Source organism: Schistocerca gregaria, chromosome 5 (assembly GCF_023897955.1).
Source record: "Schistocerca gregaria isolate iqSchGreg1 chromosome 5, iqSchGreg1.2, whole genome shotgun sequence".
Lineage (NCBI taxonomy): Eukaryota > Metazoa > Arthropoda > Insecta > Orthoptera > Acrididae > Schistocerca > Schistocerca gregaria.
In genome coordinates, this window is record NC_064924.1 from 277,539,812 (window position 1) to 277,563,877 (window position 24,066).

The following is a 24,066-nucleotide window of genomic DNA, read 5'->3' on the forward strand; positions in this document are numbered from 1 at the left end:
AAATACTTTTGCATACAAAAAAGGGGAGGATATTTTGTGACGAAGTTACTAAAGGCTTCGGGGAAATGCTGCAGTAAACTTCACAATAGCTTGTAACGAAGAGATGCTGTCTAATCCTACGATCTGTGAAAGTTGTCCGTGAATATCGGTGACGTGTTTCACATCTTTTGCACAATGGCAGGCAGCAGCCATAGTGCACTGCAGACTCGCACCACAGGTAGGTCGGGTCGCGAATACACGGACTTCGCAGAAAGATCGTGAAAACAGACTGCTGTGTTGTCTGGTAAGAGAGTGTGACGACCCAACGGTTAGTGAGTAGTTAAAAATGGTTCAAATACATGAGAATATCTTGCCTTCGGTGTCCCTCGATGACTGCATACATGTTCTAAAATATGCTTGTTCAATAAATACAGGGTACCATAATAGATTTCACTACAATGATGTAGGCCACAACTGAAGTAAAGTAAGTACGTAGATTTCTTCACCTCAAAACCTGTATCTTATGAGCTTATTATCAATCTTCCGTGTAATAAGCCTCTTTGTTACTACTACAAGTAACCGATGGTAGTACATATTACACTCGCGATATTAAATAGTCCAGATGCAGTAATTTGATAGAAATGCGTGTTTGAGGTCCATTGCATTGTCCAACACTAGTACTCAACAATGTATGAATATAAAGTCACATATCATTCTGTCTTTTGCTATATTAAGTCAAACTGTTCAACACTCCGAAATAATCCGCCACTGCACTGTTCTAATATGCCGTTTTAGACTATGTTCAACACACGAGTTGCTCTATTGTAAATCCAAACCTGAATCATGCACCAAGAACTTATCTCAACTGTACGCACAGATCTGTTCTCTAGTGGGTTCAACACTCTTCTGCCCTAACAATACTCGAGGCCGAGTATTTGTACTCTTCCTACAATGTACTATTGGTTATAATAATAAGGCAAAACATAATTTATAATAGGAAATGGTTTAACAACATAATCAAACGCTCTATAATATTACCTATTTTGGTAGAACAAGTTTAAGACATTTTCTAAACACACAAAAATCACATTAATGTTTAAATATTCTAACAATGCTAAACGATCAGTTATCTATATTTTGTTAATTATATTTAATTTCTACCATTTACAGACGATGAGAATGAAATATATTATTCTTTTATCCAAACATTTTCCATATCTTAACTTCCTAAATCTGATTTTGATTGTTTATGGTACAAAGGTTGTGTGACTACTACTGTTTGGTATTGCTATTATTCTTCTAAAAACCTTTTTCCTATTATCGAAAAGTAATTGAACTTAATTATAGATGGAGATGTAGAAGTATTGACCTAGTAATACATAATGCAGGGGTGGTAACCATAAGCCTGGAACGTTGCAAGAGGACAGGCATATCAAATCCCCTTCCTACCATTCAGATTTACGTTGCCTTTTACTTCCCGAAATATCTTAAGGCAAATGGTGTGTCATTTGCCTTAAGATCTATGATCCACTCTCACAGAGAACATGGGAAATACGAACACCTAAATCTTGACGTGCGAACTCTGATTTCTCTTATTTTATTATATGGCTAATTTCTCCCTATTTAGATGGAACTCGACAAAATATTTTCGTATTCAAATGAGAAAACTGAAGATTGAAATTTCGTGAAAAGGTCACAAGGCGCAACGAAAAACGCCTTTTTTTTTTAATGGCCAGATTAGTGACTACAGTTGGATTGTGCAAGAGGACTATTACTGAGGAGATTGTACCACAATACATGGACTCTCTTCAAGTTAAGTTACCTGTTCTTGTAAATAAAGAACTGTAGTAATCCACGCCTGCATTTGTGTTGTAGAAGGAGGATAACAGTCACTCATAATAGCACCCTCTCCTTTGCGGTACAAGACTCTACATAATAGATGGTGCCAAGGCATTTTAAATGGCTTGATAAAAATCTGGTAAAATGATATTGTGAGTAATTCTGATTAAATGATGCAATTTACGCAATGCGGCTTCTAGTTCTGTCTTACATGGAATCACCCTTCTCATCAGTGCTCTTTCTTTTCTTTTTCTTTTTTTTTTTTAAAAAAAAGGTGAGAAGTAAGCAACTAAAGCAATTCATCAAAGTCTCCTTCAGTTAACTGTATAATATTTCTGTACGCAAGTCGGTCTTCCAAAGCTAGTTATCTCAACAGCAATCCAGAAACACAAACTTTTTCTCTTCATCTCATCCAGTCGTGAACCCATTTTTTTTTCAGTGTAGTCGTAATGCTCTAACAAATGTTTACATACGAAGTTCAAGCCGAACGCGTGAATCGGTTCAAAACTATATGAACTGGTTTCTTAGACATTATAAACGAGGAATGAGGTTTGTACCACTGGCTGTACAAACTAACAGCTCATTGTGACGAGCTATTAGCAGCTAAATGAAGTGTCCACCACTCGCCCCGGGTAGTAGCAGCGCCAAAAATTGCTATGTGTGACATATACACCTCCCGCCAGCGAGCTCGCTCTTCCATCGCTGGGGGTCACAGGCCACCAGTGGGCGCCGAATTCACGTGACCTCACTGCCTGCCACTCTGATTGACCGGTGTGTCTTTTTAAACAGCCGCACTCAGAGCTTTGCGCCGGATTCAGTGTATCATTAGACTCGTTTCAACCTTAGTACGGAAGATCGCAGTGAGAAAACATGTCTATGTAGCACAACGCTACTAACAAGGGAACTACCCATCTTACCCCTTCAGATTTAGTGGTGAGATGCCCCAGTCGATAGCCCTTCAAAAACTGAACACAGATCAAGTATGAGAACAGGAAGAAGCAGTATCGAACTCTGAAAAAAGAAGTAAAATCGAAATATTGAATGATCCAAGCTCAATATTTGTAACATCGAGCGAACCTTAACGACTGTGGTGTCGTGGTTATGTGGTCACGGTGGTGGACCGTGCAGGGGGAGATCAGGGTTCAAATCTCACTCTTGCCCTTTTTTTTTTTTTTTTTTTACAAAGCTATGATCTCTCCCTCTTGTCTTTGACGTATCTGTTCGCTGTATTTAAATTTGTCTTTGTGTCGTGTTGTAACGTGTCGTAACGTCTGTTTGCAACAGCGAGGTGTAAGGAAGGGACCTCCAGACTTGCGTGCCTCCAATTTTTTCTACACCAGTATCACATGTTATGAATCTTGCGTTCCGTTTTGGAAGTTTTGACTCTTGAATTCGTTGTAACGTAGTTAACTACCTTTTATCTGTTGTTTTAATTTCTGTGCGAGGTCTATGCGGCATCTCGTCTGGTCTCACTATTTATGACGTTGACTTGCCACGATAGTATATTCTTACCACATGACTTATATTCTATAACAAGCACATAGAATGACAGTTCCCAAGATTCCAGAAGGAGAACACACACGTCAGTGATCAGACAGACATTTCACAATTTTGTGAAAAAAAATGGAGCACAATGGCGATTTGAACACTGATGTCCCTCTTAGCAGTTCAACACCATGATCACACAACCACGCCGGCCGCTGTGGCCGAGCGGTTCTAGGCGCTTCAGTCCGGAACCGCGCTGCTGCTACGGTCGCAGGTTCGAATCCTGCCTCGGGCATGGAAGTGCGTGATGTCCTTAGGTTAGTTAGGTTTAAGTAGTTCTAAGTTCTAGGGGACGGATGACCTCAGATGTTAAAGTCCCATACTGCTCAGAGCCAGTTGAACCATTTTCACACAACCAAGACGCCGTGATTCGCGTAGTTCGTCAACAGTTGCGTATCTTGAGCTTCGACCACTCTTTTTCTATTTTGCTTCTCTTTTCACTGTTCGGTACACCTTCTTCTTGTTTTCGTGCTTGATTTGTGTTCAGTTTTCGACTGGCTATTTAATTGTATCAGCATTCAAGGCTGTTTGATTCTATCAAGAACGCTACCCTCATCTCTATATCACAGTTTATATATATACGAGGGTTATGCGGAAGCTAAGGAACGATCGGACGCGAAATGGAAAATACAATGAAAATCTGGTGGAGCTTTGCACAGATGCTTTGGGCGCTGTTTCTCGTAGGTCCGTCGATCGCGCCATGTCGCTCTTTTCAGTTCTGAGCTCACAGTGAGTACGTACAGATGGCTATAAATTAGCATCTCCTGCTGAGTATGAGGGCTTGGCGAAAGATTTCGCCTGAAGCTATGCAATCCACATAACATAACTGTCATGCGGTTCGTTCTACACGACAGTTCTCGGCCGCACTCTTCAGGGGCAATGAAGATGCTCCTGTAGCGTTTCCTATGAGAAGTGTTTGATCACCCACAATCCAACCTGTAATAGTCTATCACTGAGGATCAACTCTGCTCAAATGACAATATTTTGACACCGACAACAAGCTGCAGTCCAGAGTAGGAAATTGTCGAAAAGCACTGGCGGCTGTCTTCTATAATGAGGGAATTGAAAAGTAGGTATAACGCTACGACAGATGTCTAAGTCTGAGGGGCGACTGTGTAGAGAAGTAGCTGGAAGGTGTAGCTAACTGTTGCAAATAAAACAGTTGATTTTCAATGTGGTTTTCATTTCGCGACCTATCGTTCCTTACTTTCCGAATAGCCCTCATATATATATATTCTCACAAACACCATTGCTCAGCCCAATCCGCTAAGGCTAGTCAGCTAAAGTTTGGAGAGGGTGTTAATCATATATTGCAGGCGTCGTTTAAGAAGGGATTGTTCGAAACTCCACACCTAAGGAGGTGAAATATGGGATGGAAAGTTTTTTGAAAATATGTCGTTATTAAGTTAATGTCGGAGCTAGAACTACGAAAACTGGTATTTGGTTTGTCGTTCAGAATAAAAAAAGTTACTTGTTTCAACATTTTTGGAAATTCATTTACTAAGGGGGTAAGATAGTGGGTGACACTTTTTTTTGAAAATAAGTCATAATTAAACAACAACTACAGCATTTTAAAGCTATAGGTATGTTTGGCTTCTCAGTTAGAAATTAAGTCGTCTTTCAGCATTTTTGGACATTCTATTCTAAGGGGATGAACTAGAGGATGATGATTTTTAAAAAATAGTTTCGCTACATTAAAAAAATTCCAGAGCTAAATCTAAGAAAATTGGTATTTCACTTCTCGTTTAGATATACAGAAATTCGTGTTGTGGGGCGAAAGTTTCTATGGATATATCACCCCAACGCAAAAGGCACGGTAACAATTTGTTCTACACAAGTACCACCTGTTATGACTTTTGCGTTCCGTTTTGGAAGTTTTGACTACTACCAGAATCCCTTTTTGGTCAGAAGTACATTCGGAAAAGACTCTGATTCTATGGCCTTAAGTAGCATGTAAATTTCAGAAGGTCTTGCAATTTGTGAACAACATAAAAATTCGATTAAAGAAAAACAAAAAAAATCTGTGCAAGGCATACAGTCTACGCGAACTAATAGCGGGTGCTAAGCTAGTTGCCTATATTGTAAATAAACCTATTTGTTGATATCTGATTGTCTTAGATAGCTCAGTAACCAACACGTCACTCTATTTGCTCTGGTCAGCCTCCGACTTGAGTGCGCTACTTGAAAATTCGGACTTACTACCTACTTAACCGGAGCCAATGACCATATCCACCCACAGATGACAATGTTATGCAACACTAAAAAAGGAATGTCACTTATAAAATTTTAAATGCTAACATTTTAGGTTAGGGCCACGCAAACCGTGACATGATGCCTCTAACCGCGCGGCCTTTAGACTGTAGGTTGTTAATAGGGAATCAATGAGACAACCGTAAGTCACTTGTCAATTCAAACACGGTATTCTTCAACAGGTCTAGCAACTCTTATCAAATGTTTGGGCTGCCACCTGAATCGTCTATCTACACGGTGGAATGACTGGCTATCAAGGAGCCTATTTACTATGGCACGCAGACTTTCCGGCACTATTGATCCTCGTGGACTGACAAAGTGAGTTGCAGAAACTACAACATCCGGCGTTTGATAAACATATTAAGAGATATGTCTTGGATGCTGTAATAGGCGCTACGACATTGCACAGGCGGTCTTGTACAAAAAACTGCTTGTGGGGGCTATCCCCTAACTACAAGTGTAACTGCTTTACTTCACCACTTTGATGTATTTAAATTTTATTTACTCGTGAACTACTTAAAAGACACCTCTTTGACCTATAAGTTGTATGGCAGTCATCCTCCGATGACTCGTTGGTGACCTCACCCATTATTATAGAAACTAAATAAAGTCTTTCCTTTCCTGTATTCTTACAAAAAATCAAGCAATAGAAATAATTAATTCACCCTACTGCAACAGCCACATGGGAGATACTTTGTGTGAGCCCGGTTCGAAAACTCGGATGTCTGTTGGCGTTTTCACTTTGCATTAAAAACTTATGTTCGTAAAGAAAGTCATTGTCCAATTTACAGTTATAAGTTGCTGTGGATGTCTTTCTCCTCTGGAAACGGCACGGTTCGAACCATGGATTGTAATAATTAATTTATATAACGAACTTCTCTTTTTACTTCACACTCGTGTCATTGTTCTATCGTGAAAATTGCACGAGTGTTAACTTGGGATTGTTGTAACTTTTGCTGGCTATCTGGCGTTCGTCCTTTAGTGTTTTTATTTCACATAATGATTTTACGTAATGATCGTACATCTAACTTTTTCATAGCCCCAATGTGGAAATTGTTAATATGACACTTTTTAACTACTGTTGGCTGTATGGTCTCCGCTGCCCAAAGCCACTCACAGACGAGCCATCGCTGGCCGACTATGTTAAATGTTCTGATCCCATGTTGTCTTGATCTATGATGATTAACTTTGTGTTTTGTGTTCACTGATACAGTATAATGGATTTTGCCGCACAATAATCTTCGTTAAATTCCTTATCTTCAATGTCTGCTTTTTTCGCAAATCCTGAATTTTTCCCTTATCACCATGTGCTAGTCTTTAAGATTTTCTTTGTACCCAACATACTTCATTGAGTTATGTTGCAGATTTTCTCAGGGTTGCGATACATACACTAGCAGTCCTTGCAATTATCTTTCGCAAGGACTTCACAGCCATTGAGGTAAGGCATGCAAATACAGTACCGAGAGATATACGGCAGCAGAGACGGCGCTATCGTAAATTATCGTTTCCACCACTGACGCTCCTGTTTTCAGGTTATTAGATTATCTGGAACACTGACGACAAACATATTTATACTGCACAGACTGAGTTTATAAGACTCAATTTTAACACACTTCATGGGGAGGGTATTATGATGTTTGCAGTCAGTGTTCTAATTCAAAACTCAATTCTGTTACTTCCGAGTAACCCTATCCCCTTTTATTTGCACTTTTAGTAAGTTTCCTTCATACCTGAAATTAAAAATCTGAAGTCAGATTCACTGTCTGGGCATAGACTCTAGAGGAAAAAATATCGCAGCACCAAAAAATAATTAATGGAGAGTAACGAAATTTCGGAAATACGTTTGCCTAGGCAGATCGCAGGTAAATGTAAGCCCGAAATGAGCCGTTGCAAACATGAAATGCTGGTACATTAATAACCGTTGTAATGGCTAGAATGTTGAATGCAAGCCTGCAAAATGGTTCAAATGGCTCTGAGCCTTATGGGACTTAACATCTGAGGTCATCAGTCACCTAGAACTTAGAACTACTTAAACCTAACTAACCTAAGGACATCACACACATCCATGACCGAGGCAGGATTCGAACCTGTGACCGTAGCGGTCGCGCGGTTCCAGACTGTAGCGCCTAGAACCGCTCGGCCACAATGCAAGCATGCAAACGTTCACACATTCTCTTGTATAGCTGCCGGATGTCGCTAGACCTCCAAGCCTGTCGCACTTGGTCGGTCAATACAGGGACGGTTAATGCTGTTTGTGGATGACGTCCCATGTCTGCACGAGTGGAGACAGATCCGGTGATAGAGCAGCCCAAAGCAACATGTCGGCACTCTGTAGAGCATGTTGGATTACAACAGCGGTATGTGGGCGAGAGTTATCCTGTTGGAGAACACCGCCATAAATGTTGTTCACGAATGGCAGAACAACAGATGGAATCACCAGTCAGACGCCCTGATAAACCCGCAGGATAGAACAGGTAGGCCGGCCGGGGTGGCCGAGCGGTTCTAGGCGCTACAGTCTAGAACCGCGCGACCGCTACGGTCGCAGGTTCGAATCCTGCCTCGGGCATGGATGTGTGTGATGTCCTTAGGTTAGTTAGGTTTAAGCAGTTCTAAGTTCTAGGGGACTGATGACCACAGCAGTTAAGTCTCACAGTGCTCAGAGCCATTTGATAGAACAGGTAGTTTAAATTGTGGAAAGGGCCCAAAATAAGCGGCTGTCAGTCACACTCGGACATACAACTTTATTTATTTGACCAAACATTACAAGAGCCAAGAAATTAAAAAAAACACAGCATTAATTTTTGGAACTTAATTACTGGCTGAATGCGCCAATAACTTAAGACTCAAACAAAAATCAGAAATCTAAAAGGCAGAAGGCCTTTTCTTAAAACAGTTCTCTAATTAGGATGAAGGCCCAAACAATCTGACACCTTAAGAGCAAGACAACTTTAATTTAAAAATCAGCTGAAGGCCTATCACTTAGGACTCAAACCAAAATAAATTTTTAAAAGGCCAAAGGCCTTACCTTAAAACAGTCCTTCAAATTGGGCTGAAGGTCCAAACAATCTTATACCTTAAGGGCTAAACAACCTTAATTTAAAAATCGCCTAGAAGCCATACAAATACAAACAGCAAGAACAAATAAGAGCCGGCCGCGGTGGTCTCGCGGTTCTAGGCGCGCAGTCCGGAACCGTGTGACTGCTACGGTCGCAGGTTCGAATCCTGCCTCGGGCATGGATGTGTGTGATGTCCTTAGGTTAGTTAGGTTTAAGTAGTTCTAAGTTCTAGGGGACTAATGACCACAGCAGTTGAGTCCCATAGTGCTCAGAGCCATTTGAAACAAATAAGAAAAGGCAGTACACCAAACGGCGCTCAGAAGATTCCGAGGGTCGGCATGGAGTTCAAACACTAACGCTCGCGTAGGTGAGACAGGCAGTCGCTCGAACCATTCTCGATCCGACGACAACCTAACCGACAGACAGTCAACGGACCCACCGACAAGATAACTTCCTCTCCACTCGACCAGCACACAACAGGGAGTTCAATGGAACAACGTAGAAAGTATTGGCGCCCACAACCAAATATTTCATTGAATTGTCAAACTACACACTGTGCTGGACAGCGACAACACGATGAGGAAAAAACACTGCCCGAATTTACGTCAACGGCCAGGGCAGTTAACCGGAACGTTAACGGCCACAAGGCAGAAGATTCCGCTGGTGCACTTCAGTTCAAAATAACCAAGTACAGTTAACCCTTTCATGGATAAAATTCATTTTTTACAGATTTTTAAAGTATTAAGGTGGTAACGTTTTCTTTTCAGTCCCGTTATTATATTTTCACCACCAAAATATTTTTTAAGTTCTCCATTTTTTCACAACAGGAAGTGGGACACATGTCCCATGAACCAACGCGAATACCTTTTCTGCAGACTGACTGATTTTCTAATTTTTTTTTAGCCATAAACTGGACTTTGCGGAGAATAAAATAACTAAAAATTATACATGCATGTAATCTTTTTATTTGTGTAGAGCCAGTGTAAAAAATATTCATTACATTTCAGTTTTCATGATACATGACAAATACTCACAAAACTTCACATTCCATGAAACTTGGAAAAACATGGTGTGGCACAAAGTGGTACACCACAAGCAGTGCAAACAACTTTTGTTCTCAGAATAAGATTTTCATTCTGCAGCGGAGTGTGCGCTGATATGAAAGTTCCTGGCAGATTAAAGCTGTGTGCCGGACCGAGACTCGAACTCAGGACCTTTGCCTTTCGAGGGCAAGTGCTCTACCAACTGAGCTAACCAAGTACGACTCACGCCCCATCCCCACAGCGTTACTTCTGCCAGCATCTCGCCTCCTACCTTCCAAACTGTACAGAAGCTCTTCTGCGAATCTTGAAGAACTAACACTTCTGCCTTTGCAGTGCAGTCCCGATTTTTTCTCAGGTTCAGTACAGTCGTCCCTAGATGGCAGCACCGTGCAGATCAGGGTAAAGTATACCCTGACACTCAAACTGGCGCTCAAAGTTAGTGGGACATATATGACCCGTCAACCATGAAAGGGTTAAACTCCACCGGAGGGTGGCCAAATTTTTGCCAACTTGGAAACAGACGTTCTTGCTCGCGGGAATGTCCCAACAGCCGACAACAAAATCCAAGCGACACAATGTGAACAGTCGTGACTTGCCTGTCGATTAAGTCAAAACTCAGCTTTCGGGACCAGGATCTGTAGCCATGGACCTCGTAGCACCACACAGTCCGACCGCACGTGGACGCCGCCAGCGGCCTCGGCCAAACAACGCGCCACGGAGATTTCCTCGCTGCTCCACGCCAACCGACAAACTGCCGATGAGACGACCAACCGAACGACCAACCAACGGTCGTCCGCTCCGTCGGACAGTTCATGCGTGTCGCCAGCGGTCGGCGAGCACTGGCTGTCGGCGCCTCACCGGCGCTCCGTCCCCGACTCCAGACTCCACTGCTGGACCGTCCCAACTGAGCTCCCAACTGAACTCCAGACACACGACGACCCGGAAATACTATCCGTCGCGCCAGAGATGGTACGACAGTGCACTTATCGATACGCGCTGCTGCTGAAGCTCTCGTGGAAAAAAAAAATAATAAATAAAATAAAAAAAATAAAATAAAATAAATAAATAAATAAATAAATAAAGAGTTCAAATGGCTCTGAGCACTATGGGACTCAACTGCTGAGGTCACCAGTCCCCTAGAACTTAGAACTACTTACACCTAACTAACCTAAGGACAGCACATACATCCATGCCCGAGGCGGGATTCGAACCTGCGACAGTAGCGGCCGCGCGGTTCCAGACTGCGACTGCAGCGGCTAGAACCGCTCGGCCACTCCGGCCGGCGCTCACGGGCAAGTATGGCAGGAAGTTAGTGACGCCAGTAAATGGAATAAGAAAACGAGGTAGCAGAACCGTAATAGAAGATGACAAACAATAAATGGGATAGATACGAGCCGTGGAGGGCTCTACGAGACAAGTTTGCAGTTGGGTGCGTGGGATAACCACGAGAGTGTTCCTGCTGTCATACGAAATCGCATCCCAGACCGTAACTCCAGGTGTAGGACCAGTGTGTCTATCATGCAGACAGGTTGGTTGCAGGCGCTCAGTTGGTCTTGTTATAATCAGCTCTAATCAACACACGGCCATTACTGGTACCGATGCAGAACCAACTGTTGTATCCGCGGACCGAACCGAATAGCGAGCGCGGCCTGCCGTCGCATCGCTTGCCACAGTTTCCCGTCGCGACCGCCGGCGTTACCCCCGACCGGAGACGTCGAGCCATTGCTGAGCTGGGGCCTACAGCGCCCTCTGTCCACACGGTGTAACAGGAGTCTTGCAGACAGCTCGTTGCAGTCGTCAGTGCCGTCGTTCGCTGTCTGGTTAGCTAGCTCGCTGTGTGATTCAGTATTGTATAACGACTTAGGCCACGAATCAGGAATATTCTTTGGACACTAATGGGAACTGTATCTACGGTACAGTCTTCGCTGTCAATAAAGCTGAGTAACTGTTTTATACTAGCTGGCCCTTATTTTGTCACTAATCGTTTTCCTGCCACCAGATTTTAGTCACAACCTGGTCACGTCCTACTCCATATCCAAATTATGGTTGCCACGCCTGGGCAGCCATAAAACCAACTTTCATCAGAAAGCACAATAGGCCTCCACCCGGCCCTCCAATGAGCTCTGGTTCGACACCGCTGTAGTAGCAAGTGGCGGTGGTTTGGGTTCGGTGGAATGCGTGCTACAGGGCTACTGGCTAGAAGCTACCGTGAAAGTAACCGATTTGTAACAGTTCATTGTGTCACTATGGTGCCAACTCTGCTCAGATTGCTGCTGCAGATCCAGTACGATGCGCCAGAGTCATACGCCGAACACGATGGACTTCCTTCTCGGTAGTGCCACGTGGTCGTTCGGAGCCCGGTCTCCTTGCGACCGTACATTCTCATGACCGCCGGCCCGTGTGGCCGAGCGGTTCTAGGCGCTTCAGTCTGGAACCGCGCTGCTGCTACGGTCGCAGGTTCGAATCCTGCCTCGGGCATGGATGTGTGTGGTGTCCTTAGGTTAGTTAGGTGTAAGTAGTTCTAAGTTCTAGGGGACTGATGACCTCAGATGTTAGGGTCCAATGCGCTCAGAGGCATTCTCGTGACCACAGCCGCCAGTAATCGTATACACTGGGCACGTTCTTGCCAAGTCTTTCTACAGTATCGCGGCAGGAACAGAGAGCTTCTCGTAGCCCTATTATACGACTCGTTCAGACTCAGTGAGATGTCGATAAGGGCGTGTTTGCGGCCGTGAAGGCATTCTTACCTAACATCAACTAGCACGTCAAGTCTCAAAGGTAACTAGCGCTCACGATCTTTATACGGTGTATCTAAAGGAAACCTGATTTGAATCCTCATTGTGACGCTGCCAGTACCGCAATATTGGAAAAGGCGACATGTTTCAGATATAGAAACACGCGTACCAAGTTTCGTTTTGAATTATATTAATACCTTCAGCTGCTGACGGGCGTTGATATATAGCAACGGGGAGCGGTGAAAATGTGTGCCCCGACCGGGACTCGAACCCGGGATCTCCTGCTTACGTGGCAGACGCTCTATCCATCTGAGCCACCGAGGGCACAGAGGATAGTGCGACTGCAGGGACTATCTCGCGCACGCCTCCCGCGAGACCCACAATCTCACCTTGTATGTCCACACAGTACATTCGTAGTGTCCCATACCCAGCACACTCATTACTCGTGGAAGAGATTCTTAGCAAATCCCGTAAGAGTTCGGGGAATGTGTGTGCATCCGCACAGAAGAAGAAGGTCATGGCTGGTGTTGCCAGAACTATACACTTATATGGATATGGTGTATGTCCAAACGAACAGACACCATATCCATGTAAGTATATAAATTTCGTTATGTCGCACCTCCTTCTTGGTGTTGCGATTTTTTTCCGTCAGTGTATTTAGGACAGAAACCGGGTTGAACACTCAGGTACAGTCTAAAAAGATATGGTAGACCTATATCGTCAAGAATACCAACAGGCATTACAGTTGCCAGAGGGAATGGTTGTTTTCAATTGCCATATATAACCTGATAATACCCACGTCTTGGTTAATCCATTTCATTGTTTACAACAGATGATGCGACAGCTTACGTTTGCTTGCCGATTGGAATTCGCTGTCGCAATCGTATATGACTTCAAAGTGTGTATGAGATGATGATGATGATGATGATGATGATGATGATGATGAGGAGGAGGTCCCATACTCCGAGGAGCGTAGGGGCGATGCAGGAGACCCGCACCGACGTACTAGGCAAGGTCCTAGCGGAGGTGGTTTGCCATTGCCTCTCTCCGACCGTAATGGGGATGAATGATGAAGACGTCACAATAACACCCAGTGACATCGAGGCTGGAAAAATCCCTGACCCTGCCGGGAATCGAACCCGGGACCCCGTGTGCGGGAAGCCGCCACAGGAGCACGAGCTGCGGACAGAGTGTTTATGAGGAGTATCGTTTCAAATCGTACTCAATTCACAGATTATGATTTTACAGGAAGCGACAAAAGCGTTTCGCTTCCTAACCAAATGAAATATGTCACAATTGTGACGGCGGGGCTTAGGTATTTAGATTATGTTTCAGAGTTAGTCATGATTGAAATCATTTCCCTGTGCAATGGGGCAACATATAATTTTTAAATTGCACGCAATACGGTTTGATCCAATCATGTTCTCACAAAATATGATTTGAAAACGTTCATTTTATTTTTTAATGTTATTCACCTGAGATCTTATTTCATTTTATTCGGTATGTTGTAAATCTTATTATTTGCTTTCGCCATGTACATTACTGCATGCTTCCACACTTAAATCTGCCTTCTTTGTGATTACAAGGCGCCTCAAAATTGCTTAAATGTGGAGGGCGGTTGAAGTGCATAAAAATGTTTCCTCGGGTCATAACTACAGGTAGCAAAGAGCAATCAGAGTATTAAGGCATGCACCTAGGCAACCTTTCCCACATAAATAATACATGAATGCACCGACATAACAAATGTCACTGAAAATTATCATTCGTAAAATACATCAGGTGTTATTACTTACTAAGCTTTTAGTTTTCGCGGCTCTGATTCTTGTTTTACTTCTTTAGATGGCTTTCCCACAGGTAATAGCCCTCCATGTTGAATGAAAGTGCAGTCCTGTAATCGCCAAAGAAAAAGAATGTTTCAAATGACTCTGAGCACTATGGGACTTAACATCTGAGGTCATCAGTCCCCTAGAACTTAGAACTACTTACACCTAACTAAACTAAGGACATCACACACATCCATGCCAGAGGTAGGATTCGAACCTGCGACCGTAGCGGGTGCGCGGTCCCAGACTGAAGCACCTAGAACCGCTCGGCCACACCGGCCGGCTGCAATCGACACCACACTGTGATCTGAAAGTTGAAAATAGTGGAATAATTAACAAACAAACGAGCTAGAGGGAAATATGTCCTGAAAGTTTCGAATCGTCGCCTGTGGTGTACATAATATTATTTGATCCAAGTCATGTTTTTCTACACTAAATTATTATTGGAAATACGAAACGACCTGGTCTGATTCGACAGCGTTAAAGAGCATACCAAAACTGGAGTGAAAACGCATCAAATTGTACTTTGATCTCTGCTGCATTTAAGATGTTTTGTAACGATGCTCCTAATATATATTAGACTATCATCGATCGAACATGCTTTTGTTTGTCGCTCTCCCCTCCGGACGCATCTCTATCTCGTAATCATTGTCTGGAGTTAGAAATTCTCGGGAAAGATGACACAACTCGCTGTTAACGTCTTCTGAGCTGGGTTCCTTTGTGAGGAGGTGCTTTTGAAGTCACCGCGCTGAACGTGTTGGCTGTTAACGTGGATCGCTCCGCAGCACGCGCCCTGCTGTTTGTTCTGCCGAGCCGGCACGCGATAACACGCCGACCTGATACGAGCAGGTGGCGTACACTCGCTACTCCACGCACGCGCGCTAACGCCGCACCGCGCACCCATCTCCAAGTAACGGGTGCCAGGACACGCACAATAAATACCTCATTGAAACTCGTGACCAAAACACAGCTGCATTCTCATCGACTAGTTTCGGACAATCCTTCATTTACAATGGCGTGTTGAAAGTCTCGAGCAAGCCATAGTTGCAAATATTATTTGTTATTGTGCTTAGAAACATAGTCTAGATCGAACAAGTCACATTCATTGGTGACCGATTTCAGTCCAAAGGCGGACCATGTTCAGACCGTACTCCAAAGTTTATGTGTGGAGACTAGAGTTGCGTTCTACCAAAACTACGGCTCGGTAGTTTTCGAACACTACATAAATGACATGGTAAATGGTAGGCTTACCGGAAGTATATGTATAATTGGTAGGGAAAGAACATAAATGAATGCTAAATAAATGAAAAAATAAGTTTACTGTTACCAGTCACCGTTTTATTTATTTCCACGACGCGTTTCAAAGGTTTAAACCTCCATCATCGGGTGGATTTACATTAGTTAATATGACATTTGAGTGTGAGTGTTGTGTTACGATTTCTTGAGGAACTTGTGGCACTCTCCAGTGGTCACAGGTTCCTTTCGCAGTCGTAACACGTCACATGTATACTGTCACTAACACATCACATGTATACTGTCACAATTTGTAAACAAACATGGCGTCGGAACCTGCTGGGTGCACCGTATGTTGGTTGGCGAAAGCATATTTTCGTATTCAGAGGAGAAAGTTGGTGATCGAAATGTCGTGGAAAGATCTCGTCACAACGAAAACTCCCTTGTTTTAATGGTTGCCATTTCAACTCGCTTATCATATCCGTGACACTCACCCAATTTCGTGATAATACAAAACGAGCTCTCCTTCTTTGAACATTTTCCATGTCGTCCTCCAATGCTATAACGTAAGGATCCCAGACAGCACACCAAAATTTTAGCAGAGGACGAACATGCATAGTGTGGGCAGTCTCCTTAGTAGAGTACCATACAAGCTTCACAGAAGTCCTCTTTCATACCTTGGAGGACTAGCGCTCTCTCAAGAAACGATACTGCAGGTATTACTCTGACAAGAACTTTCAAATCCTCTCAGTTATGAGGCTGGCCCAGTGTTACAGAAATCTGTATCTGGTTTTTTTCTCAGATATGCGAGTTCGACGAAGTTGGCTGAATTTTCAAAATTCTGTCTGATGAAAGAAATGGCGAAATCCAACTGGCAGAATATTGCAGACTTTGCCTTGTTCCATAACTGTAGATTCTTTCCCCTCTCTCAGACAAGAAATTCGTTAGGCAAGAAACAGTTTGGTGAGTGTTAACAGAATTCTGGTTATATTCTTCAACAGAAATGAAAAAGTTGAGGCAGCCTTTCCATCGGGGGAGCCACCAATCTTCATTGCCAGATAGTCGGAGAAAGCAGCGCTGTTGCACACGTGAATATATTAAAACTGAAAAAAATGTTAAAAAGATACAGAAATTCGCATACTCGAGTCCGTAGTATGTTTAAAACGGTACGGCCAGCCGAAAGCAGACACAATAGCTACCATACTTCTGTAAGTCACAAGAAAATGCGCTCAATGGGAAAAGCACACAGATAGGTTACAATAGTTGTCATCAGAATTCTAGAGATTCGTTGTAAAGGGTCGGCATGGGCAGTAGTGCTCTGTTTTTATTTTTTATTTTTTTGTGTTGTATTACAAGGATCATACAGCCAACAACGATTATAAAGCACCAAACAAACATAATAGCAAAAAACACAGAATAGCAAAAAATTACTAAGTTTGCGTAGAAAGTCACTGGTAAAGTAAAAAAATAAAAAAATGGCAATTAGACAAACGCTAGACAGACGGCGCGAATAAATGACGTTGGAGTAGAATTACAAACAGCACTATACAGCAACATTATGACAAACACGCGTATGCTCTTACAGTAAAAGACAAAACATGAAAGGGCAAACACCGTACATCATACAATAAGTACAACAATAGCTGAAGAACAAAATTGCAAATAACATCATATAACAATGTGAGAACACAGACTGACGTACTTAAAATTTAAAAAAAATCGAGAATGACGACCACAATACAACCCACGGTATGTACAATAGTGGCCGTAGAACAGTGACATAAAATGCACAAGAAAGAAATAACGAAAATTTAATGTGCAGATAGAGGTCAGAACGCAAATTAAGACACAAAATTACGCACCCGATTACGAACCGGCCTGATGTCATGTCAAAATGAAGACCTCGGCAACTCATAAATTAAATTTGGATGCCAGTGGTTTTCCAACAGTCTGTGAGCAAGTTATATTTATCCAAACGGTGGAGTACAACAGGAACACTGGTGGGGAGGAGGTGACCTCTCGCAGCCAATTTCTTGTACCTGACCGTGCAGTCGTGTAATTGGAAGATGCCAGGACGATGTGGCTAAGATCCGCTATTGCCGTTGTGTCCTTATGCACAGTGTCCATACTTGATGATCTTCAAACGATATACGTGCGCGGTGTCCCAGCCGCACACGAGTGATAGAAGTCACACGACGTCGACGAAGCTGCACCGAAGCGATCCATGGTCGAGATTGTATGGCCGCCAGGTGGCTCTTAAGGATAGAATATTATGTAAAAATCAACACCTATTTCTTTCAGGCACTATTTGTAATGTATATGTTTTACAGATTTTTTGTTGATATCGGGTAATGCAGCACACTTTTTAAACAAATTATAAGTATTTTGAATATTTTTGAACCTGCTTAGAGTTATTAAAAAATTACAAAGAAATTGATGCAATTTTATCTAAAATGCTTCCTCAAATTGAGGTATCATTTAACCCTATGTTATACATTTGAAGGAGATCAGATTTTTACCAGATAAGTATGACATGATAGCTGAGCTACTAGACCTATTTAATTCCACCTGTTATGTTTATTACAAGGATAAAAATATCACATCTCACATTTGATTTTTTATAATTATTTCCTAATAAAAATATTACTTTTTCTATAATTTAGTTGATTCTACAATAAAGGTTAGGTCTACTACATAAGCATAGACTATGGCAAGTTACAGAAAAAAATTAGAGCAATGCTTTATAAACTTTAGGAAATATTTGTACCTGAATTCTGAACAATACAAGTTGCGGGAAAATGCGAATGAAGATATGAGTCCAATTAAACTGTGCTGCAGAACATTCCTGAAGCACAGTCTTCATCCTGCAGCATTTCTTCATCTTCAAGCTGCCGCTTGGCACTCCTTTTAGTACTTGAAGAACGAATCTTTCAGCTTCATGCATCCTTTGTCACAAGCAAGCACTTGATCATTCCATATTAGAGCGACACTTTATGCCTAATTTTCTCAGGACTTCCAACGTTCCTATCACTCCATCATTGAAACATATCACTGCATCTAATACACCAACGTTTAATGTATTTAGTTCTACAAAAACATTCTTGGGTAATATTTCCCATATGCAATGGTTGAAACTTTCATTTGCATTCTGAGTGACCCCTGAAGACATTTACTAAGCAAAACAAGGTCACTCAGGTCTCTAAAAATTGGTTTTATTTCATTCGTAACAGTCTCAGGAAGCGAATGCTTATGATGGCATATTTGACCACTTTCTTTTGCTTTTTGGTAATGGGTAACCACACCAAGAATCTGCTCCTAAAGGGAAAAGTCCGTGAACAGGGTGGTCATCTGTGGATAACTTAGGTGGCCCATACAGCTTTCCTCACTGCTGTAACATCATTCAGAGGCGCAGTTCGTCTAATGGCCAGTCCATAATAACACTGAAGAAGGTCTGTTTCAGTTTCTGTCAATCTGCGTCGGGCAGGCAGAGATTTTCCATCACATAGCAACTTTCTCTTCATTTCTCTTCGTAGTTTCCTCAATCTAGCACCCATCCTCTTATGCACATGTCCACAACACTCCAGTTATGTTATCAAGGTATCACCATAAACATTGAACTCGTTAATTTTATTGAAAGCTTTAGGGTCCCCATCGCCTAGGTACCTCTATTACCTAACGTTACAAACGGGAATCGACCTCTGAAATATTTTTAGAGCTCTATCACACTCCATACCTCTAGTGCAACCATCATAATTCATAGAACACTAATGTTCAATATGAATTTCAGTGTTAGCATGGAGGGTGTGGCAGTACTTAGATAAGCACTCAGAATCAATAACTTTTCCATTCTCCAGAGAAGTAGCACTTACAACACCATTCAGGGAATGATGTCCTCGACGTTGCCATGTCCCAACAACTGCAACAGCAGTGTCCATCGTTACACTAATATTTACTGTTTCTTCTACTGCAAGTTTTATAGATGCTTTAGACACAACCGTGAAGGACCCTAAAAGTATTTTTATGTACTTGTTGAACCTACTGGGAGGAGGAGGACCGTCCATCAAACCACAAAACATTTGAGCAGCATGTTTTCCTTTTCCTAATGCACGCATTGCATACACTAACTTCAGATTCACATCATATGAATTATGCACAATACTGACTTCATATTCGAGGTAGATTTATCGCAGGATCTACAAAGAACACCTAATTTTGACGCTAGACCCTTCCTGCTACTTCGTTGTTCAGTTATTTCCAGGCAGCCTACACTATCACATTGTTTACATTTCGACACTTCCTTTATCAAACAAGATAAGATACCCACATCAATAACAAATCCACTATAAACAGTGTCATTGTTAACACAAAAATTTGAATCACCAGAAGGCGTGCCATGTGGGAGTTCCTTCCCTGAAGAACTGATGCATAGGTTACTTTGAACAGTGTGACATGCTTTGTTTGTGAACTCTTTACCACGAAATGTCCTCCTATTGAATTTCTCGATGCGTGGAATAGTTCGTATTTATTGTACACTAAAGGATATGTACTTCCACAAATATATGTAGCACTTGGGCAACAAACATTCACTAACACGTGAACAAACTGCTCCAGCGAAATCAAAGTAAATACTAGCAAAGATAATCATTTAAAGACACTAGAAACCTGTAGTGTTACCAACATATACAATGTATCATACGTATAATCGCTGGAAACATAAAGCTCACAATTCTTTCCGAACTACACTACTGGCCATTAAAATTGCTACACCACGAAGATGACGTGCTACAGACGCGAAATGTAACCGACAGTAAGAAGATGCTGTGAGATACAAATGATAGCTTTTCAGAGCATTCACACAAGGTTGGCGCCGGTGGCGACACCTACAACGTGCTGACATGAGGAAAGTTTCCAACCGATTACTCATACACAAACAGCAGTTGACCGGCGTTGCCTGGTCAAACGTTGTTGTGATGCCTCGTGTAAGGAGGAGAAATGCGTACCATCACGTTTACGACTTTGCTAAAGGTCTGATTGTAGCTTATCGCGATTGCGGTTTATCGTATCGCGACATTGCTGCTCGCGTTGGTCGAGATCCAATGACTGTTACCAGAATACGGAATCGGTAGGTTCAGGAGGGTAATACGGAACGCCGTGCTGGATCCCAACGGCCTCGTATCACTAGCAGTCGAGATGACGGGCATCTTATCCGCGTGGCTATAACGGATCGTGCAGCCACGTCTCGATCCCTGAGTCAACAGATGGGGACGTTTTCAAGACAACCACCATCTTCACGTACAGTTCGACGACGTTTGCAGCAGCATGGACTATCAGCTCGGAGACCATGGCTGCGGTTACCCTTGACGCTGCATCACAGACAGGAGCGCCTGCGATGTACTCAACGACGAACCTGGGAGCACGAATGGCCAAACATCATTTTTTCGGATGAATTCAAGTTCTGTTTACAGCATAATGATGGTCGCATCCGTGTTTGGCGACATCGCGGTGAATGCACATTGGAAGCGTATACTCGTCATCGCCATAGTGGCGTATCACCCGGCGTGATGGCATGGGGTGCCATTGGTTACACGTCTCGGTCACCTCTTGTTCGCATTGACGGCACTTTGAACAGTGGACGTTACATTTCAGATGTGTTACGACTCGTGGCTCTACCCTTCATTCGATCCCTGCGAAACCCTACATTTCAACAGGATAATGCACGACCGCACGTTGCTGGTCATGTACGGGCATTTCTGGATACAGAAAATGTTGTACTGCTGCCCTGGCCAGCACATTTTCCAGATCTCTCACCAACTGAATACGTCCGGTCAATGGTGGCCGAGTAACTACTCTTGATGAACTGTTGTATCGCGTTGAATCTGCATGGTCAGCTGTACCTGTACACGCCATCCAAGCTCTGTTTGACTCAATGCCCAGGAGTATCAATTCCGTTATTACGGCGAGAGGTGGTTGTTCTGGGTACTGATTTCTCAGGATCTATGCACCCAAATTGCGTGAAAATGTAATCACATGTCAGTTCTAGTATAATGTATTTGTCCAATGAATACACGTTTTTCATCTGCATTTCTTCTTGGTGTGGCAATTTTAATGGCCAGTAGTGTAATACTGGTTTCTGTAACAGAACTTAAGGCGGCAAACACGACAGTAACTTTAAAATTTGGTATAAATATGTCATTTTTCATTTGATACTCTATAATTTATTTGTCAATGTAGTCAGGAAAGACTTTAATTTAACAATTTAATAATTAATAAAGATTTTAATAAAGTCATAATAAATTTCGATTTTTGCACCATTTGTAAGTACCCTGTATCCTTAAAGTGCTGAGAGGCAGCCAGTCACAGTTCCAAGCGTCGATGTGAGATCCACACTAGGGATCGGCGTTGGTTGTAACTGATCTCCTGTAATACTCCTCTCTGCAGGGCGGTCAACAGTTTCATTATGAAGAGTGCCTTGATGTCCGTTAATCTAGAGTAACTGAACGGCAATGCCCAAGATCTGCACGTCTCTGAAGGCCGCCAAGACGTTCAGAACACACCTGTTGGTCTGTTTATCAATTACGTGATGTTGTAATTTTTGCAGCACACCTCCAGCGTCCTAAGTATCAGGACGAACTTGAATGTCCGGGTACGATAATGAATAGCTCCGCCGTGTAGATAGAAGATTCTGGTCGAAGCGCAAACATTTGGTAGGCGCCACTAGAACGGCAAAAGTAGGCGTGTCACACACCCGACTGATATTTAGGACCGTCCGTATAGATGAGAGCTTACTGTGGCCATGCTCAGAAAATGCCCCAGGTCGTGAGTGGTGTTCGTTCGAAAATCGGACGGCAGGTGTGCCACCGGGGCTAGGCGAAGGATAGGCTAAATGAAAAACGAAATCAGGGAAGTTTTGTGCCGTGTGAACGAGTGGAAAGAGGTGGCGCCATTTCACGTAGCTGCGAAGAAGTACAGGAGTTTAATTCGCCGTCCATGAAGTACCTATGTCAGTCTCCAGAGTCGAACCACCGCTTTAAGGAGACCACACCCTGCCTATCTAACCCATGTTAATTTAGCCAAGTATTTGACACATTTCTGAAAAAAAAGTTTTATGTTATGCAGAGGCTTTTTATGTTATGCAGAGTCTCTGAAAATTTCATTCATTTATCTATGATAGTTTCTGACATAATGGGGCATATGTACTGAAAATTTTAGTTTGCGGGAAATTGACTTTAATGAAAAACGTAAGAAATTTGTTACTTATAGTTAATTAAAACTGTCCTGCAGCATATGATGGCCCTTCTTTGGCCTCTAGCAGGTCTTCCAGCTTCTTTTTTACCTTTCTGGATGTTTGTCTTTCTTTCTTGCCCATATTAGACGCAGACCTGTCTGCATCGGCTGTCCTCATTATATCGCAATGTTGCAGCCCAGTGATCATATTTTCATTAGGATTAATTCCCAGCTTCTTCAGTACCCAACACTTTCCAATATTACCACAACTGAATGTAATAACAGCATCATGAACTCCTAGTTTCATTGTACGCATGCCTACAAATACAGTTTTAGGAAGGCGGTTCCAAATTACGCTCTTGAAACATTCATTTGGGTTCTGTGTCTGCCCATGCAGACATTTCCTTAGAAGGTCAGGATGAGCCAAGTCTTTAAAAATCGGTTTAATTGCTGTAATAATAACAGCAGGAAGAGAATGCTGGTGATAATAAGATTCTCCAGTTGCCTGCACCACGAATTTTTTCCTGATGGACACAATCCATGACATGGCTTATCATCAGTAGAGGACTTATGGAACAGTATGGTCCAAACATCTCTCTTCATTGCCTCCATATTTTCTTTATTTCTCCTTATTGCCTGTCCATAGTATATCTGCAAGTTTTCTATAACAACTAGTCGCAATCACACTTGAACAAAACTAACCACGTGTTTGAAAGTGTGTTGTTCACAAACAGCAGAAACAAAAAAATACCGACCCTTGCATTCAAATGATAGCCAACACACTCGGGAGTAAAAACAAAAACCCTAACGTGCCATGTAGGGGATATAAAGATCTAAAATACATGCAGGGAAGTTGGTGATAGAAAATTGGGCGTGGCACATCAACACACGTGGTAGGGAAATGCTCTTTAAATGCTCGAAATTTTTTTTTCAACAAAATCCTTTTCAGAGTACTTAAATAGAACCTTAATCTATCGAAAAATGATGAAAACCGAAAATCGATTTTTGCGATCTGAACCACGGTGTGGTCACCTTAAGAGTAGCACAATCAGGTATCAAAGATCGACTGAGGAGAAAAATATCAGACAACAACAGCAGGCTTATAGACAACGGCATGACGAATGCTTCCACTAGCAGGACAAAACTAATCACTCTATAATGGATGACATCGAGCTTGCGCAAAGTTGATTGCGTTGCACTGCCGTAGACAATGCTGGCATAATCTAAGACAGAACGGACCAAAACCTCATACAGTTAGGTGTCAAGATGAGTATCGGTTCCTCTCCCCACCATACTCGGGCAACAATAAACAAATATTCACGATGTTTTCCACCTTGTC

At 42.5% G+C, this 24,066-nt stretch overlaps 1 protein-coding gene and 1 non-coding gene across 11 annotated transcripts in view; one reads left to right on the forward strand and one right to left on the reverse strand.

The window, feature by feature from the left end:
* The window catches only part of LOC126272953 (uncharacterized), a 960,200-nt gene that overhangs the window by 270,037 nt on the left and 666,097 nt on the right, over nt 1-24,066 (forward strand). The window lies entirely within an intron of this gene.
* On the reverse strand, nt 12,698-12,772 carry Trnat-cgu (transfer RNA threonine (anticodon CGU)). Its single transcript has one exon. It is a non-coding gene; the product is annotated as a tRNA-Thr (tRNA).